The following is an 18,663-nucleotide window of genomic DNA, read 5'->3' as shown; positions in this document are numbered from 1 at the left end:
TTTTTTTTTTTTTTTTTTTACAGTAGAAGCTTAGACAATTGATTTGAGACGTTCTTTTTAAATATAACTATTCAAAGCTATACATTTCCCTCTAAGCACTGATTTAACCACATTGCACAAAATTTGATGTGTCTTTTTGTTTGTTTGTTTGTTTGTTTGCCTGAAGATATTTTCCGATTTTCCTGAAGAGTTTCTGTTTGGCCCATGGATTATTTAGAAGTGTGTTGTTTAATTTCCATAGGTTTGAAAATTAGAAGTTTTTCTGTTATCTTTCTATTATTGACTTCAATTTGAATTCCATTATGACCATTCCAATATTATATGATTTCAACTCATTTATACTTGTTTATTTATGATCTGACATAAACAATGTTTATGAGTCAGCGTATATTCATAGTCTAGCTTGGGATACCCATGCACATGAAAAAAATGTATAATCTGCTGTTGTTGGATGGAATGTTCTAGAAATGTCAATTAGGTTCAGTTGGTCAATGGTTTTTCAGTCTTATCTTCTTGTTGATTTTCTCTCTACTAGTTCTAACAATTACTGAGAGAAGAGTTGAAGTATCCTAACAAATTTTGAATTTGACTATTTTGATTTCTCTTTCAGTTCTGTCAGGTTTTCTTCATGTTTTTTGAAGCTCTGGTATTAGGTGCATATACATTTATGATTGTTCTGCCTTCATTGGTGAATTGACCCCTTTATAAATTATATTCGAAGTGAGTTTCTTGCAGATAGCATATAATTGGGTAGTTAAAAAAATCCACCTGGATGATCTCTGCCTTTTTAGCTCTGTGTTGAATTTAGGTCTACCATTTTATTGTTTTCTCTTTGTTCTGTTTGTCTTTTGTTTCCTCGTTTATCTTTCCTGACTTCTCTTTGGTTATCTGAACAATTTTTGGCGTTCCATTTTAATTTAATTTTTCTCTTTTGTTTTACTGTATCTTTTTAAAAAATAATTTTTTAGTGGTTGCCTTAGAGATTGCAATATAAATGCTGTACTTACCTTTTCTCCGTTGACCTAGAATCAGTATTTTACCACTTCCAATTGAATGTAGAAATCTTCCCACCATGTAGGTGCCTTTGCCCTCCCCTTATGTCCGGTTGTCTTACACCTTATACCCATGGACATTAAACATGCCACCAAGAACTTGAGTTTTTTTGGAATTAAGTTTGGTTACTTGACTATGTTCTTCTGTTGTCACATCACTCTGAGACCTGACCAGTCTATGGCTATGACATGACATACGGAATGTGATGAACATGATTTTTTAAAAGAGAAAAGTGTTTCCAGGGCAGATTTTTGTAGACAGACCCAAAGTGGGCGTTGAAATGGAATGAAACCATTTTGTAACTGGTTTTGAACACTTGTTAGCAGAGATGGGAGAAACATGGAAAAGTGGGGGAAAAGGTATTGCTTTGGCTGAAATGTATATTAGAAGAAAGAGAAAACAAGATGACCATGGAAGACTGGAGAGATGAATGAATTGAACATGGGTTGAGGAAGAGGAGAGTGTTTGAGAGCCGTGGACCTGTTGATTCCTCTGTTTTGATACTCCAGGAAGCTGGAGCAGAAAGACTTTTGGTGATAGGTTTTATTAGGAATTCCAGCTCAGCCACTTAGGATCCATGTCACCCTATGAGAGTCACCTCACCTCTTCTAGTCTCAATGTCCTTATAACAGTGAAGAGTACGGTTCTGTCAGTTTTTGCTTTGTGTTGATGAGTTGATGATGAAGGTACTTATGTGGGCTCACATACAAGGCACTTTGTAAATGGTGGTGGTTATTCTTGGCACCTGTGTCTTCCCGTGGGTAGCTTGTGCCCTCACAAATGTGTCAAAACAGCTTGTTTTACTCTAAAAAAAATTGACCTGAGATTCACCCTCAGGAACTGTGCCTCACTGGTGGCTACTCAACCCTGACTGCCCATCAGGGTCATGTGGATACCTTGAAATACATCTGGGCCCCTCCTTCAGAGATTCTGATTCAGTTGGTCCAGAGAATGATTAACGGAAAGACAGACAGACAGACAGACAGATCCTCTGAGAATGCCTCAAGTAAGTTTTTTTTTTTTTTTTTTTTGGTGGGACAGTGTGGTCCTAAATGGAGATAAATGTCTAGTAACAAACTCCCTGATTTCCAGATCTCTTGGAATGTAGGCTGTGCTTTCATAAATGTGCCAAATAAGCTTCCCCACACATCTTTTTATTGGGGTAATTTTCAAATGTGCATAAAATAGAGATGATTGTATAATGAACTTCTATGTACCTCCATGAGTGTTCATCACTCAGCTCTAATGATTACCAACATTTCACCAATCTTGTTTCATCTATTCTGTTCCTCCTCCTTTCTGCCAATGATTTTAAGCAAATTTCAATATTATGTTATTTTACACTGGCTATTTTTTAAATCTCCCCAGGTGATTTTAATGCTGGCAGGGATTGAAACACACCAGACAAAGCCTCTCATGCGCAAATGCTTAAGCCCTTTTGGAGATCAAGTCCTTCACAGTGTCTCCTAACCAAATAGAGCCTCGGAATCCATCTGACATGGGTGTAATGTATGTTCAATTTCCTTGTGCTGCACGGTTATTCAGCATTAACGGTAAGCAGCTCATGTAAATAAGAAATTAGCATTATTCAGCTAAACTAAATGTTCATAATTTTATCTTTCTTACTTCTCTAAAATCTGTAACAAGCATGAATGCAGTTTAATTTTCATGACATACCCATAGTCCCAAAAACACACCGTTATTCAGAGATGTCTAGAGCTGGCTCCCAAAGGTCAGGGTGTAGCATTCCTGGCCATTGCCCTGCCTGGGCCTCAGAGGTCTGGTACTTTCCATTCAAGTCCTCCATTCTCCCCTGGACCCTGTGCTTCCCTGGCTCAGTGCCTCAGGTCAGAGGTCTCCAGTGGTCCCATATTTGCCAGGCCCTGATTTGAAATCATTTGCAGTGGGCGGTGAGCAAATCATCAACTTGAGCTTTGCTCTCAGTGGAAAACCAGACTCAGGCAATGATCATTTGATGGGCAAAAGAGAAAGAAGAATTATTTAAAATGTGTATCATTCGTTCCTTCAGTGAATATTTATTGAGCATCTACTATGTGCCAGATGCTGTTCTAGGTGTTTAGAATACATGGAGGAGCCAAAGAGACAAATATCCATGCCATCATGGCGTTTATGAAAGCAGTTATATTGTACTTCCCAAAGCAGCCCCTTCAATTTGTTTTTCTGACGTGTGCATTTTGTTGTCCCCACAGTCAGCTGTTGTCATCATGTCCACCTTGCATTACCCTTATTTTGGGAGGACAGAACCATAGAAAGCAGATAGCTACAAGCACAGGGAGGTGGGCAACATGGGGGACATAGTATATTTCCCAGACATTCCCAGACCATCTCAATTCCAGGCTGGACCAAGCCTTTTGGCAGAGAAGTTCGACCCTTTGGAAGAGATGATGAAGAGGCGGATGCCAAAAGCACAGACGAACCCAGGTGCTCAGCTGTCTGATAGAAGATGCAAGGAGAGGAACTTAGGACAGACACCGGTAGGTGTCATGCATGCCTATGTATGCAGGAAGCATCATGATTCACTGGCAATATTTGCCACAGAATCTGGAGTGGGAGGTAAAATAAACAGTCTCTGAATCCCTATGCTAAAATTTGAAATCCCTCTCTCCCTCTTCAACTCCCCTACTTCACCTTCCCCACCCCTAGGGATCTGTTTTCTGTTACTCTAGCTTAGTTTTCGTTTTCTGGAGGTTTTTTTTTATTTTTATTTTTACAGACTCTTGGTCTTGTTGCCTAGGCTGGAGTGCAATGGTACAATCTTGGCTCACTGCAACCTCTGCCTCCTGGTTTCAAATGATTCTCCTGCCTCAGCCTCCCAAGTAGCTGGGATTACAGGTGGCCACCACCACACTCGGCTAATTTTCTTGTATTTTTAGTAGAAATGGGGTTGTGCCATGTTGGCCAGTCTGGTCTCAAACTCCTGATCTCGTGATCCGCCTGCCTCGGCCTCCCAAAGTGCTGGGATTACAGGCGTGAGCCACCGTGCCCAGCTAGAGTTTTATATAGAGGGAATCACACAGCATGTATTCTTTTGCATCTGATGCCTTTTGCTCAGCGTTATTACTTGTTGGTGCCTGTAGCCATACTTCATTTCTTTTTATTGCTGTGTTGTATTCCATCGTACAGATATAAAACAATCTTTGTATCAATTCACCTGTTGATGGATTGATGGATATTTGAGTTGTTTTCAATTTTTAGCTATTACAAATAAATCTGCTCTAAATATGATGAGCAAGTTTTTGTATGGGTGTATACTTTCTTTTCCCTTGTATATTTCTTTCCCTTGGGTAAATATTAACATGTAGGACTGGAATGGCTGGATTACATGGTATGTACTTGTATAACTTAAGGAACTGCCAAACCCCCTCCCAAAGTAATTGCACCATGATGTAGCCCCCTCAGTAATGCATGAAAGCACTAGTCATTCCACATCCTTGGACATCTTTCAGTGTGCTTATTTCTCTTGCATATTTTCTTTTTGGTTAAGTGTCTGTCTTTTACTTATTTTCAGTTGTTTACTTTTTTCTTGTTACACTTTGAGAATATTTTATGTATTCTAGACACAAGTCCTTTATCAGACATGTAATTTGCACAATTTTCTCTCTGTACCTTGTCTTTTTAATTCTATTAACAGAGACTTTTGCAGAAACACTTTAAATGCAATTTTAATTTGGATGAAGTCAAATTCATCATTTTTTTCTCTTATGGATTATGCTTTGGATGTCATATTCAACCACTTTTTGCCTAACCCCAGTTCACAAAGATTTCCTGCTATTCTTTGAGAAGTTTCATATTTTGGTTTTACATTTAGGTGTGTGATTCATTTTGAGTTGATTTTGTATTTGGTGTTAGGTATAAATCAAAGTTTGCTTTTAAAATGTAGATATCTACTTATTTCAATATCAATTACTGAAAGGACTATCTTTTTTGACTGAATTACCTTTGCATCTTTGTAAAAAATCAGTTTTCCAAATATGTGTGGATCTATTGTTGGACTGTTTATTCTGTTGAATTAATCTAATTTTCTTTCTTCATGCCAATATCATATGATCCTGTTTAATACAGCTTTATAATGAGTCATGAAATCAGGTAGCACTACTTTTTTTTTTTTTTTTTTTTCTTGAGACAGAGTCTATCTAGCTCTGTCACCCAGGCTGGAGTGCAGTGGCCGGATCTCAGCTCACTGCAAGCTCCGCCTCCCGGGTTCACGCCATTCTCCTGCCTCAGGATGGTCTCGATCTCCTGACCTCGTGACCCGCCCGTCTCGGCCTCCCAAAGTGCTGGGATTACAGGCTTGAGCCACCGCGCCCGGCCAGGTAGTACTACTTTTATATTTCCATGTGAAGTTTAGAATGAACTTGTCCATTTCTTTAAAAAACCCTGCTGAGATTTTTATTGGAATTGTTTGAATCTATATGTCAATTTGGAGAGAATTACATCTCAAAAATATTAAATCTTCTGACCCATGAATATCATATATCTCTGCATTTATTTAGATTTTCTTTAACTTCTCTCAGCACTGTTTTATAGTTTTCAGTGTAAAGAACTTTTCTTTTTCAGAAGTCTTTAAACTGCAAATTCAATTTCTTTAATACATAGAGAGCTATTCTGGTATCAGTTATCAATAGTTACTATTGTCAATAGATAACTATCAATAGTTACTATTATTGATAGTTGCTATCTATAGTTACCTATTTCTCCCTGAATAAGCATTTATAGTTTGTGTTTTCCGGATAATTTGTCTAATTCATTTAATTTGTCTAATGTATTGGCACGAAATTATTCATAATATTCATTTAGTATCCTTTACTATTCGCAGAATCTTCAGTATGTCACCTTTCTCATTTTTAATATTGGTAATTTGTGTCTCCTTTTCTTTCTAATCAGTTTGGCTAGTGGTTTACAAATTTTACTTATCAAAGAACCAGCTTTGGGTTTCACTGATTTCTTCTATTTTTTTTTAATTGATTATTTTATTGGTCTTTGCTCTGATCTGATTTCCATGCTTCTGTTTCATTTGGGTTTCTTTTGCACTAATTTTGCTGATTTTTTAAAAGATGAGATTCTAGGTTGGTGCTTCAAGAAATTATTTTCTGAATAAGCATTTCAAACTATAAATTCCCCCTAAGTATTGCTTTAGCTGCATCCCACAACTTTTGATAAGCTGTGTATCATTTTTATTTAATTCAAAATACTTTCCAATTTCTCTAATTTCTTATTTATTTCTTCTTTGACTCATGAATTCATAAAAGTGTGTTATTTAGTTTTCACTTATTTAGGATGTATATATAGATAAAGATATAGAAGGGTTATGCCTATATTATAAGTACCACAATATACTATTCTTATTTTTGTTTAAACATCTACTTATCTTTTAAAAGGATTTAAATAATAAGGAAAAATCTTATGTATTTACCCAAGAAGTTACCCTTTGGCTATTCTTCATTACTTTGTGTTCATCTGTATCTCCATCTGTACTTTTACTTCTGCCAGAGGAAATTCCTTTATTATTTTCTGTAGGGTGGGGCCGCTGGTGATGAATTGTTCTAGTTTTTGAATATCTGAGAAATCTTTATTTTGCCTTTGGATTTGGAAAAGATTTTTGCTGGGTAAAGAAATTTTGGTTGTCATTTTTTTCCCCAGTACTTTAAAGATATTGCTACATTGTCTTCTTGTTTACATTGTTTTTGATGAGAAATACATTGCCATTCTTAGTAGCATGTCTTTCTCTCTTGCTCTGGTGCTTTCAAGTTTCTCCCTTTATTTGTTTTGGACAATTTCATTATGATGTACCTTAGTATAGTTTGCTTCAAGTTCTTGTGGTTGATTTTCCTTCTCATTATGGGTCACATGTTCTTGCTTCTTTGCATACCTGGTAATCTTTTTTTGGGTGCCAGACATTGTGAATTTTAACTTGTTTGGTGATGCTAAATATTTTTGTGTTTCTATAAGCATCTTGGAGCTTTGTCCTGGGACACAGTTAAATTACTTGGAAATAGTTTAATCCTTTGGGTGGGGAGTTGTTTTTAGACTTGTTATGCACGACTAGAGTGGCATTTAGTCTAGGGGTAATTATTCTGCACTACTAAGTACTGAGTACTTCACTTAATGCATGAATCACATGGGTTTTTATAGTGTTTTGTTGGACCAGGCATCCTTCCTATTCCTGCTGAACACCTTTCACTCTCCCCTCCAATCGTTTCCATGGTTCTTTTCCCAGCCTTGGGTAGTTTCCTCACACACACATGCCAATCATTACTCTGCTGAATAATCTTTTGGGATTCTCTGCAGATTTCTGTCTGTGCAGCTCTCTCCTCCTATCTGATACTTTGCCCTTCAGACCATAGCTGACTTTTTCTCTCTGGACTATCACTTCCTTCTTAACTCGAGGAGTCTTCCAGCCTCCACTCCTAGGTTCAAGCGATTCTCCTGCCTCAGCCTCCCGAGTAGCTGGAATAACAGGCATATGCCACCATACCCAGCTAATTTTGTATTTTTAGTAGAGATGGGGTTTCTCCATGTTGGTCAGGCTGGTCTTAAACTCCCAACCTCAGGTGATCTGCCTGCCTTGGCCTCCCAAAGTACTGGGATTACAGGCTTGAGCCACTGCACCCGGCCCCCACACTCTTGTAAACTATCATTTTATATGTCTTGTTTGTTAATTTACTTTTTGTTATTTCAGGCAGGAGCATAAATCCAATCCTTGTTATTCCATCTTAGCCAGAAGTGGATCTTTAGGGTCTGATCATAATTCAGAAGTTCTGGAGTTGCTCTATATAAGAATCGTTTGATGAAGTTTATTAAAATGCAGATGCTCCCACACAGAAATATGGTGTCTGGAGAGGGAGAAAATAATCTGCATTTCAGTGAGGTACTCTGACCACAGTTTCAAAAGTGCTGACTTCAGACATCCTTCCATCTTTGACCTCCAACTGTAGTCTTCTTTATAGATTTCTATAGTACTCTGGAGTCAGATTGAGTGGCTCCAGTTCCATCTCTACTTGTCACTACTGTAATCTCTCATCTATCATAAAATGATAACCCAGAGAAGTTGAGAAATTTATCTGAGATTACAGTTGGTGACAAGTAAGTTTACGATAAAGAAGAAATTATGTTGGCACATGGTAAGCCCTCAGTAGAGGTTAGTTATTATTGTATGTATTATATCACTTGATAGTTATAAGAGCCCATTTTATAGATGAAACTGGAGCCTTGGAGGAAGGTATAGTGACAAGTTCATTTGGCCAGCAGGTTGCAGAACTGAAACAGAAACCCGGGTCTGACTTCTAGTACAAAGCAGTCTCTTTCCTCAGTTGACTCTGATATCAAGGTGGAGGGTTACCAGCAAGGGGAGACGAACCACAGGGGTGTGTGTGTGTGTGTGTGTTTGCATTAATGAGGGGAAACTGCGTCACGCTTTGCAAGAGGGACAAGTCAGCTATTATCTTTTAACTTTGTGGAGATCTCCTCCAAACTATTGGGGTTTTATGTTATGCTAAGTCCTCACTACACTCCAAATTAAATCCCCTGTTGCTGGAGTCCCACTGATGCCTCTTGCATGCCTCTTATTCTGCCTTCAACATTTAGGAAATGGGAAGTATGTCTATGTATGGAGGGAGGGTAGGACTCTGGATTTATGATCTGGTTCCTTTGCCACGTCCCTCAGTTTGACCCCCAGTCCTATCTGCTCTGGTACGGCACATTCAGAAGCTCTTCAAGTGTAAAGCTATTTATAATACAGAGTAGGATCTATTTATAGATAAGGTTAAGTTACAGTCACACAAACCTGAGCCACTTAACTTACCTGGTTGGTTCAGGTTTGAAGCATTTAACTTCCCATTTCAAACAATCCACCTCTTTAATTACCCTTTCGTGCTTTTACCCTTTAATTCCATCTCTAGACCTTCTCTGAGTTGAGTTCTCTTTTTAAGCTTCTTTGGCTTATGGGGAAAATGGTATTTTTTTTTTTCCTTTAATACAGGGTCTACCAAGCCCATTTCAAAAGTTATGCATAAAAAGCATGAAGACTTTCACCATGTAAGGTAGATCAAGAAGAAGTTGGAATGAAGGACAGTACAAATACCAACCTTATGCCTGGAATGTAGGACTACATTAATTAATAAGTTTCAAACTAATCAGGGCTCTTTCCAGTTTTAATCACTTGCGATCTAGGACGTGGGAGGAGTGATTTGTAGGTACGTGTTCCCTCGCTATGGCAGCTGGTCTAAGTTCACCTGCATAATTGACCCCTGAGAATTGGCTTTTATGAACTCTAAGAAATAGCGATGACAAATGATTTTTATCTCTGGAGCCAATTTCTTTCTTTTTTTATTTTTGAAGCGGAGTTTTGCTCTTGTTGCCCGGGCTGGAGTACAATGATGCTATCTCAGCTCACGGTAACCTTCGCCTCCTGGGTTCAAGCGATTCTCCTGCCTCAGCTTTCTTGAGGAGCTGGGATTACAGGCATGCGCCACCACGCCTGGCTAATTTTGTATTTTTAGTAGAGACGGAGTTTCTTCATGTTGGTCCGCCTGGTCTCGAACTCCTGACCTCAGGTGATCCACCTGCCTTGGCCTCCCAGTGCTGGGATTACAGGCGTGAGCCACCAGGCCTGGCCTCTGGAGCCAATTTCAATGGCCTGGTGGTGTCTTCTGCAGTCATGGATGGAGACCATGCTGGTGCCCAGAAGTACAGTTATAAGATCCTATGTTGATGCCTTACATTGGCATTGGAGTGTGTGGAGGTGACACTGGTTCATGGACCAGGTGTTTGCCCTCCTTGTTACAGAGTTGGTTTCCCGGAGCTCCCCATGCTCCACCCTGTGTGTTTGCTGAAATGCAGTAAACAGGGCAAGAGGAAGGAGAAGTCTGGAATGAGCAAAGCTTCACCCAAGCCTTCCCAGCAGGGGAATCAAGAGCCACAACCCATGTTGTTCCATACTTATATGTTTCCAAAGCTTTGTATGGCTGTTACTACCCAGCAGACATCTCACAGCCATCCTCTGGAGTCTATAGTTCTGGCATCAATGTTCCCATTCCATAGAAGAGGTACACAGAGGCTGCCCAGGCACACAGCCTCATTCCCCGCTTGTGCTGACCAGGTGCTCCGGCTTAGTGGTAGAGGGGATCCTTGTTTCACCACCAAACTTTTGCTTTCGCTCAGAGAGACAGAACGGAATGGCAGAAAGAGCAGTAGGTCAGGAGCCAGAAAGTGTGGGTTCCGGTCTAGGCCCTGTGGCCTCGGGTGAGTCATTTTATACCCCAGAGTCATTGTACATCTCAGCTTTCTCACGTGAAGCTTGCATAAGAGGGGTGCCTCAGCTGGGTGCTGTGGCTCGGCACTGTGGCTCACGCTTGTAATCCCAGCACTTTGGGAGGCCGAAGTGGGTGGATCACCTGAGGTCAGGAGTTCAAGACCAGCCTGACCAACATGATGAAACCCCTCCTCTACCAAAATTACAAAAATTAGCTGGGCGTGGTGACAGGTGCCTGTAATCCCAGCTACTCGGGAGGCTGAGACAGGAGAATTGCTTGAATCCGGGGGGTGGAGGTTGTGGTGAGCTGAGATCACGCCACTGCACTCCAGCCTGGGTGACAGAGCTTCAAGACTCGCTCTCAAAAACAAAACAAAACAAAATAAAGAGTAGTGCCTCTTGATCTGGAGCCCTGATTAATTTGAAACTTATTAATCAAGAGCCTCCCAGGCTATGACAGAGAATTGCTGCCAGGCATGAGAATTCCTTCTTAGCTATGCTGTGTGGTTGTCTGGGCGTCCACATCTTTGGGCTGGAGGAAAGTTAAACCCACAGGTAGAACGATGTCATTATACTTGAAGATCTGAGGACGTTTAAAACACAGTGAACAAGCACAAGTGTATAATGGAGTAAAAGGTAACATTCATACACACTTTAATGATAAAAACAAGCTTTCAAGATATTCCTTGTTCGAGGCCGGCCTCTCCCAGCTCCATCCCTAGGTCTTGATTCTTCTCTTCTCTGTCGTTAAGATGTGCTGGTTGACAAGTATCCCAAGCAAGCAGACGGCAGGCTCTTCCAGCTGGAAGCAGGGGCAAAGCCTTCGTCATGGGAGGGGAAGAGGGATCCTGAGCATGTGATCTCCATCGCTCCATCTGCCTCCCAGCTGCACTCTGCCATGAATTCTTGTGTGAGCTGGGCCCTGGGGGTGGACATGGGAAATATAATTTTCTAGCACTTGCATTTTACTGTGGCCCAAGCAGCATGACTCTGAGATTGCTGTGACAGAGGGGACCACTTGGGCACAGGTAGAACGATGCCATTGTACATGAAGATCTGAGGATGTTTAAAACACAGTGAGCAAGCACAAGCGTATAATGGAGTAAAAGGTAAAAGGTAAGGTGCCTTCTTACTCTGCCACACTGCCATGCAGTCTGGCATTTTCTGGTGGATGTAATGGTGAAGAATGAAGCCCTATTTTGCAGGAGGTGGAGGTGGGGTCTAGTAGGGGCTGCCAGGTTGAGAAAGGCTGAGCAGCCGGGAACAGGCAAAGCAGCAGCCAGCCCACAGACCACACTGAGTTAGTACTGGCTGTGTTTGTGAACCCACATGAGGTGCCATTTGGGGATTCCCAGAAAAGGGAAGGGGTGGGGTTTGTGAAAGGGGACAAAGTCCCGAGTAGCCGAGGGTTGGGGAGAGTGACAAGAGCCAATAGGCATTTAAGCGATTGCCTCTTTTGCTACCTTTGTTCACACAGGCTTTTGAGATCTGGATCTCTGGTTTCGTTTGTTCTTCCCAGATCCCCAGGGCTTATGGAAATTGCAATGGATAGTTTTAAATGTTTCAAAAACTCTAATGGAAATCATAATACATCAATTTTATGCTTTTTGTATACTCAGGTATGGGGTTATGGATATGTTTGATTAATAAATCATGGGGAAATGAATTAATTATTCCTTAATGATTACAGTTGGCAGACAACTTATGTCAAGACAAGGGAGACAGGAGATAAAACTATAAAGGAGGGTTTTGATATTGACTAGATTTGGAAACGACACAGCACCAGAGGCAGCCCAGTCTAGAGCTGCCCTAGGCTGGTGGGACCAATGGCACAGTGAGAGCCATGGAGGGAAAGGCAGATGTCACAGTCATTTGTCCCCATGTGTGACTCAGGAAGTCTTTAGGCCAGCGACAAGTGGTGTTATTTGAGAGATCCCATATTGCGAGAATCCGTCTCTCTCTCCTGAGCCACTATGACCAGGCAGAAATTTGAAAACAAGGAGAAAAGCTAGCCTCAAGGGGAGCAGGATGCTTGCTTAAAGAAACACAGTTGTTCTGCCCGGTGGCCCTCAAACCGTAGCTGGCATCAGAATCACTGGGAAGCCTTTCTTTTTTGAGAAGGGATCTCACTCTGTCGCCAGACTGGAGTGCAGTGGTGCGATCTCGGCTCACTGCAACTTCTGTCTCCCGAGTTCAAGCGATTCTCCTGCCTCAGCCTCCCGAGTAACTGGGATTACAGGCATGCACTGCCACTCCCAGCTCATTTTTTGTATTTTTAGTAGAGGTGGGGTTTAACCATGTTAGCCAGGATGGTCTCAATCTCCTGACCTCGTGATCCACCCATGTCAGCCTCTCGAAGTGCTGGGATTACAGGCATGAACCACCGCACCTGGCCGGGAAGACTTTTTAAAATGCAGACACAGGGACCCGTCCCAGAGTTTGTGATTAAGTAGGTCTGAGGGGAGACTGAAAGTGTGTATGTCTCACAAGGTCCCAGGGGCTGCCGCCGTGGCTGGTCCACTGGAACCACACTTTGAGAAACACCTTTTCCCATTTACTCCCATCTTACTTTCTCTCTTCCATGGCTTTGCCACCACTGTTCTCCATCCCAGCCTTCTTTTAATCCTCCCTTCATCAGTGTCATTCCCTCAATACCTTTCACACTTCCCCCACCCGACCCAGATCCCTCTCCTTCCTCTTCCCTCCTTTTTTGTACACCAGGCCCACGTGACTTTTTCCCCAAACAAAGGGAAACTCGATTTTCTTGAAAATTGAAATGTGAAAGAGATGGGAGGAGAAATGAGTTCACCCCCCTAGCTGGTGAGGACACCCGTTGCAGGTGACTTAAGATGGTATGAGCTGGACAGGACTTGAGATTCTTCACAGCTGATAGAGCTGCCTGGGGCTAGTGCAGTCCGGGAGGACTCCAAGTGACAAGGTTTGTTTTCCTTTGCCCAAAGAGAAGACGGACAAGAGGGGTTTACCCAGAGGGCAGCCCTCAGGCAGGCACAAGTTCAGCATCAAAAACCCTGTAAGGTGAAGTTCTAAGACTTGAGCGGGCATCAGAATGCCCTGGAAGGCTTGTTGAATACCCATGGCTGACCCCCATCCCCGGAGCTGCTCCTTTAGCAGGTCCAGGATAAAGTTAGGATGACCTGCCAGCCTGGCTTGCCCAGGACTGATCAGGGTTCTCAGGATGTGGAATTTTCAGTACTGAAACCAAGAAAGCCCTGGGGAGACTGGGATGAGTTGGTTACCCTACGGAGTGCTAAAGTCTTTGCATTTCTAACGAGCTCCTAAGGGAGGCTGAGGCTGTTGGTCCAGGGACCACACTTTGAAAATCACTGCTCTGTTGTTCTCAGGGAGCTCCAGAGACCTAGCGTTAGGTTGTAGCCTTGGACTCTTCTTCAGAGTGAGAGGTTCTGGGCAGGGGTCAGAGTTCAGATTCTGAATAGCTGCAGCTAGGGAGGTAGATGTGAACTTGGGAAAGGAGGGCCAGAGTCCCAGATTGATGCGGGGTGGAGGGGATTAGTCAGAAAGATGGAGTCAGGGGCGACAGGACATCCAACCTGAGGCTGTGCGTGTTGGGTATATGCCCAACACACAAAAAAAGCTTCGGTGGAGAGCCTCTGTCCTTTTCACCGTGGGATAAGCCTGTGGCTTTGGCCAGAAGTGAAGTAGGTGAAATAGGTAGGAGTTGTTCTCGAGGGCTGGGGCTGGCGCAGGAGCAGCCAGTTTGAAGAAAAAAAACAAGAAAGGAAAGGAAAGAAAGAGATAATAGTAAACTGGGTGCCTAAACTTGGAAAGCAGAGCTGGGCCAAATTTGGCATTTAAGGTGTTAGCTTACAAAATAGTGTGTAGAAATGGCATGCAAATAATGACTTGGGGGATTTGGGTACACACAGACCAGTGCAGTATGGGGTATGGCAGAGATGTCTGATGGCAGGGTGGCCCCAGTGGGAATCTGTACGTTACTTCTCTCTTCCTTTTCTAAAAGTTACCATCGTCAAATGCTAAGGAACCTTCCATGTTCCGGTTGAGTCAGTCTTTGGGACCCAGGCTGGAATGAGGTCTGAGGTGACCATTTGTTGAATAAAGGAATGCATGTAAGCCTGCGACCATGTGGCTGCTATAAAGTCAGAGGCACCTGCTCCTGGCCATTCCCTTTGTTTAGCCCTTGGATCTGTGCACAGCACTGGCTCACACAGCAAAGCTTTGGGCATTCCTAGGTTCATATTCAGCTTCTGGTATTCTGAGCCTTTCTTCCCAATACCCCTGACAAGGGGTGGGTTTTTTTGTCATCCTTGTTTTCCTGGCTGGCACCTATTCCCCTTGTGTGCCTGCCCTACCAAGTAACTTCTGGGAGTCTTGGAAGAACTGATTCAGCTCTTAAGCAAGTTCAGTCAGCTATTAGTTGGCGCCTATTGTTTTATTTTTCTGCCAGATTATTCCTGTGTCTACCAGGAACAAACACAAGTGTATGTTGGATGCCTTCAAGTGCTGAGATGATATCCCAGTATCAGATAGAGTATGTTTCCCCCACCCGAGTTCAGTCTATTCCTTCTTGCAGCCCTTTTTCCCTGAGAACAAACATAGCTGGAAGGTAAAGGAAGTTGAACATACCTGTGTGAGGTTTCTGCTACTAGGCCAGACTCCCTGTACCCTTAGGGTTTGCTTTTACCCAGGAGGCTCTTCGATCCTTCATGCAAATACGTTTCTGAGCCTGCCTCAATGGTGGTGGTCAGCTTGTGATCCAGCCAGGATAAACTCCCCTTCCTCCACCATACTGTAATTTCACTGAGAGATGAGTAATTTCAGTCTGAGGGGCTTCGAGACTACTGATTGGGGGGTGGGCTGCCCTTCCACCTAGTGTGACCACCTTCCCCTGATTTTGTGGGTCCTGTGGTCTTGCAATAAGCCATGGGGATGAGGTTATGAGAAATGTGGACTTGATCATTATGGCAGACTTTACTTTAAATAGCTTTGAAAATAACAGGTTTATAGCCCTAGAATCAGGAGGAGATGGCCTAAGATTTACAGCTCTACAGTTTGATTTATTTTCTCTCTTTTTTTTGAGATGGAGTTTTGCTGTTGGAGTGCAGTGGCGTGATCTTGGCTCACCGCAACCTCCACCTCCTGGGTTCAAGTGATTCTCCTGCCTCAACCTCCTGAGTAGCTGAGATTACAGGCATGAGCCACTATACCTGGCTCATTTTGTATTTTTAGTAGAGAAGGGGTTTCGCCATGTTGGTCAGGCTGGTCTCAAACTCCTGACCTCAGGTGATCCACCTGCCTAGGCCTCTCAAGGTGCTGGGATTACAGGCGTGAGGCATGATACCTTCTAAGGTATTTGCCAATTCAGGAGGCTGCAGAAGTCCTGAAGACCGGTGCTGGATCACCTGTGATTGTAATGTCATTATTATTACCTCCTTATAGGAGAGGGCTACCTATATCACTCAGCCTGTAAGTGGCAGGATGGACAGAGTTCAGGTCACTGAAAAGGCCCAATTGCCTCCAGAGGGAATGAACAGGACGAGGGGCCATGAGGTGGGCCTGGGGAACAGTAGGAGGCTCCCCATGCCCAGCCCTTTGGTGGAGAGCTTTCTGGAAGGACGAGTCCAGATCAGACATAGTCCGGCTCAATGTGGCCCTGCCTGGTGGCATTGTGCACCCACCTATTTCCTCCTCCCTCCCTGCCCTGCGTGAGGGGCACCCGTGGCCTCAGTGCTGTGGCATCTGAAGTGACACAGAGCAGCGTGGAGGTCTGCTCATTCGGCATAGTCGGGGTGAGGCTGGAGGGGGGAAGGTGCATGGCTCACCTGCAGTATGAGTGTGCCTCAGTTCCACAGCTGCTGACCTGCTCACTTGCTTGTTCTGCCTGAGGCTCAGAGCACTTGGGAGAAGTGGGTCAGCGGTTTATGGAGAGGAAAGAGGCCTTGGCTGGCAGCCTGGAGACCTGGGCTCCAGACCTGGATCTGTCACTTTTCAGTTGCTTGAACCTGGTGAAGCCGCTTTACCTGTGGTTTCAGTTTTCCTACCCCTGAAATGATAGGGTTGCTTGAGAGCCCCTCTCTTCAAAGTGTCTCTGGAACCAGTAGCAGCAGCATGGCCTGGGAGCTTGTTAGAAATGTGGAGTCTCAGGCCCCTCCCCAGACCTACTGAATCTGAATCTGTAATTTTTTTTTTTTTTTTTGAGACAGGATCTCACTCTGTCACCTGAGTGGAGTGCAGTGGCGCAATCATGGCTCACCGCAGCCTGAACTACCCCAGGCTCCGGTGATCCTTCTGCCTCAGCCTCCCAAGTAGCTGGGATTACAGGCATTTGCCACCACGCGCAGTTAATTCTTGTATTTTTTGTAGAGACTGAGTTTCATCATGTTGCCCATGCTGGTTTCAAACTCCTGGACTCAAGTGATCCACCCACACTGGCCTCCCAAAGTGCTGGGATGAGAGGCTTGAGCCACAGGGAATGTGCATTTATCAAGATCCTCAAGTGATTTGCATACAGTCGGAGGAGCATGGCTCTGTGGTTTTTAAGATGTAATCTCAGCACTTCGGGAGGCCGAGGTGGGCGGATCACGAGGTCAGGAGTTCGAGACCAGTCTGGCCAACATGGTGAAACCCTGTCCCTACTAAAAATACAAAAATAAGCCGGGCGTGGTGGCGGGTGCCTGTAATCCCAGCTACTCAGGAAACTGAGGCAGGAGAATAATTTGAAACCAGAAGGCGGAGGTTGCAGTGAGCCAGGATTGCGCCACTGGCCTCCAGCCTGGGTGAAAGAATGAAACTCCTTCTCAAAAACACAAAAACAAAAAAAAGATGGTTTCAGGCCTCGTGTCCTCTAATTCTGTACCGTAAGGAGTCTCTGAGTGGTGTCCTCATATGCTTAGGTACGGAGCAAGCCTTGCCCTGGAGGGATTGCCCTGCAGTTTCCGCATGCACTGTCTAGGTGGCCCTCTCAGTTTCCATTCTTAAATGTGGTTGCTGGGTGGTCAACGATAAATTCCAGGAAATCCTCCTCTGTGGGCCTCCCTTTTCTTCCTGCAGGCTAATCTAATGGCTAGGAAGTAATCCGTGGGGACTGCATTTAATTCACCCCTTACTCCTATGATCACAGATTTATTCTATTGTCATCCTGCCAAACAGCATGGCCTCCAATTGGGTCGAACAAAGACTCTATATGGAGAACCATCATATATGCATTTAACTTGCAGACTGACAGCCCAAGTGTGGAGAGAGGATGACGTAAACAGTGCGGGAAATTCCCTAGAGTAAGTGTGACATGTAAGGTCGGAATCTGCTGCTCAGCCACTCTCAGCTCCTTCAGTCTCTCTTAGATGTAAACATGTGCTCTGGCCTAGGTGTGATCCTGGTTTTTTAAGATGTGCGTATTTTGAACAATGTGGCTTCTACTCAGTGAAAGCCAGTTATTGCATTTGGTACCCAAAGAAAACAGAAAACGGTTCCACTTCTAGAATTAAAACAAAACAAAACAACTATGCTGGTCTCATTAAGAGAAGTCATGTGGCCTCCAACAGAATGTCTTCCCAAGGAATTTTTCAGAGTGAGTTTGATTATATGTGACTTTTCGTTCCCTGTGAGCTTCAGAACCCCAAGTAAGAGGCTCTGGCCCCTCACGGTGTACAGTCAGCTCAGACACAGCAAGAAACTTCGAATTGGGAAGATGGAGAGGATTACAAGTGAAGGTGGTTGGGGGAGATTCTGAGTAGGAAATAAATCTTTCTTCTTAATTCCAAATGTTCTTTTGTGATAGTTCTTCAGGTTTCTGAGTCCAGCCCAATTCAGAGATACTAGGCTGGTGGCAGAGCACAGAGATGCCAGAAGACTTCATGGTGTCAGGATAACCTGTGCTCTGTCTTTTTTTTTTTTGAGGCAGAGTCTCACTCTGTCGCCAGGCTGGAGTGCAGTGGCATGATCTCGGTTCACTGCAACCTCTGCCTCCTGGGTTCAAGCGATTCTCCTGCCTCAGCCTCCCAAGTAGCTGGGACTACAGGCGTGCACCACCACACCCAGCTAATTTTTGTATTTTCAGTAGAGACAGGGTTTCATCATGTCGGTCAGGACCATCTCCATCTCTTGACCTCGTGATCCACCCACCTCGGCCTCCCAAAGTGCTGGGATTATAAGCGTGAGCCACCGCGCCCAGCCTGGCTCTGTCTTTATCACACTGTGTTCTACGTGTTCCTTCCCTGGAGGCACTGTACTGAGTGCAGGATTATAGGATTTGCACCAAGGCAGGTTAAACAAATGGGAAGAGGATATCCTAAAACTAGGAGAACTGTTATGAAATCACGAAGACTCGCAAATATGTCCTGCTG

At 43.6% G+C, this 18,663-nt stretch overlaps 1 long non-coding RNA gene across 1 annotated transcript in view; it reads left to right on the top strand.

Moving 5' to 3' along the window:
• LOC108520314 (uncharacterized) overlaps positions 1-3,688 on the top strand; it is a 33,997-nt gene extending 30,309 nt beyond the window's left edge. Inside the window, exons 3-4 of the long non-coding RNA XR_001882879.1 lie at positions 2,422-2,606; positions 3,411-3,688. This is a non-coding gene — a long non-coding RNA (uncharacterized LOC108520314). The remainder of the gene's footprint in view (positions 1-2,421; positions 2,607-3,410) is intronic.
• The last annotated feature ends 14,975 nt before the right edge of the window (positions 3,689-18,663 follow it).

Source organism: Rhinopithecus bieti, unplaced genomic scaffold (genome assembly GCF_001698545.2).
Source record: "Rhinopithecus bieti isolate Rb0 unplaced genomic scaffold, ASM169854v2 scaffold_51827, whole genome shotgun sequence".
NCBI lineage: Eukaryota > Metazoa > Chordata > Mammalia > Primates > Cercopithecidae > Rhinopithecus > Rhinopithecus bieti.
This window is presented reverse-complemented; position numbering and strand designations above follow the sequence as displayed.